Raw genomic sequence first — 1,795 nt, forward strand, 5'->3', positions numbered from 1 at the left:
AAAATGCAACTCATTGCCTTTGATTTTTTTCATGTCACCATTCCATGCCAACTCAATTAATGACATGCCAAGTGTCTCTTCTTCATATGCTGAAATTCCCCACTTGAATCCTGATGAAAATGCTCCAACAAAATTTCTTTTGCTACAGGAAAACCTGACATTTTAGCACAAATTAAACAACTTAGAGCCAATTCACTTTTCATTTTTTACCTTGGATAATTCATGCATAAATTCTTTATTTTCCTACTTTCAGCTCTTAAAAACTAACAAGACACAATAAACTCACAACAACACAAAAAGGGAAAAGAGATTAACTAAAAATAATAACAAAAAGCAAACATCACTCTTCTTAATTCTACATTTATAAGCTTAAAAGTATAAAAATAACTCTTTATTCAAGAGTTATCACACCCCCAAACTTATGACATTGCTCGTCCTCAAGTGATGAATCTAAAAAGATGACTAAAGAAACAAAAGATACCACAAATTGAACAACAAAAGAACAAAAATTGCAAGATAACAAAAACAAGACACAACAAGAGAGTATAAACTTTGCTTCGCCAATGCTAAAAAGGAGAAAACACTCGAGAATTTTATTGTTGAATAAGAGAAACTGAATTTCACACTTACACAAGCCTTAAACCAAAATCATCAAGTGTTTCTCCCTTTAGTGCATTCATAGCTTTTCCTAAACATTTTCGATCACCAAAAACCAAACTAGGCCTTGGTGCTAAAGCTTAAATAATGTCTCCATAAGTTACTTAGTGATTCCATCTCCACTAATGTAGACAAACACCACACCAAAGATCAATAGGAATTTATCAAGCTTGTAATGATAGGCTAGGGTGAAGGTAGGATAAGAGAGATTAATTTTGGCTCAAATCACCCTAAGCACCTCAATCTTTCTTGGACCTAAATCAATGCACACATTAATTTTCTCAAAGAACACCCCAGAACAAAATATAACTCTTGCCACTAGCCTTTATTGATAACATACAAAAACTAAAACTAAAACAAACTTTTCTTTTATTTGAAGAGTTACACCCCCAAACTTATTTACAAACATACTGATTACTTTTTTTTTCTTTCTTTTTCTTGACTTTTTTCTGATTTTTTTTTTTCAAAACTTGCCTTTGATGCAAGGGAGTGTACTCTTTAATCCTCTTTTTTTTTTCTTTTCTTTTATATATTTTGCTCTTTTTTTTTCAAATAATGATAAATAAACTACATGGCAAGATAACAAGAGAAATGAGAATACACTCTCCCCAGAAACTTAGAGTTCAACATTGTCCCCAATGGTGAAAACAAGAAAAAGAAGAAAATTGAAACTCTCACCCAATTGCCTCTCTAACACTTAACTCTTCTCAACCCCCAAAATGCAAGAACAAATCGATCCTAGAAAACAAGGTGCGAAGGGTACGGTGAAAGGAGGTTATTATATCTAGCTAGGCTCATGAGTGGCTAAGAAAGAAAAGTGTCTATTAAGCTGGACAGGGTGACTAGGGATAAAAATGCATAACATGTAGGTTTGAAAGGCTCAAACGGTACAAAGATGGCCTAAATCATGTCATTGGTGTAGTGAAGTCTAGGATTTCACCTCAAGGAAAACCACTAAGTAATTCTAGAAACTTAAGCTCTCACAAGAAACTAGCTCTTTCTTGGGTCTAAAAAATGTTTAATCAATCTACGCACACACTAAAAAGAAAAACACTCTCATAAATCAATTGCTAGCAACATTCACACCCAAAGAATTTAATATAAAACTTAAGTAAGAGAGACATTCAACTTCAACTTA

This window comes from Humulus lupulus, chromosome X (genome assembly GCF_963169125.1).
Source record: "Humulus lupulus chromosome X, drHumLupu1.1, whole genome shotgun sequence".
Lineage (NCBI taxonomy): Eukaryota > Viridiplantae > Streptophyta > Magnoliopsida > Rosales > Cannabaceae > Humulus > Humulus lupulus.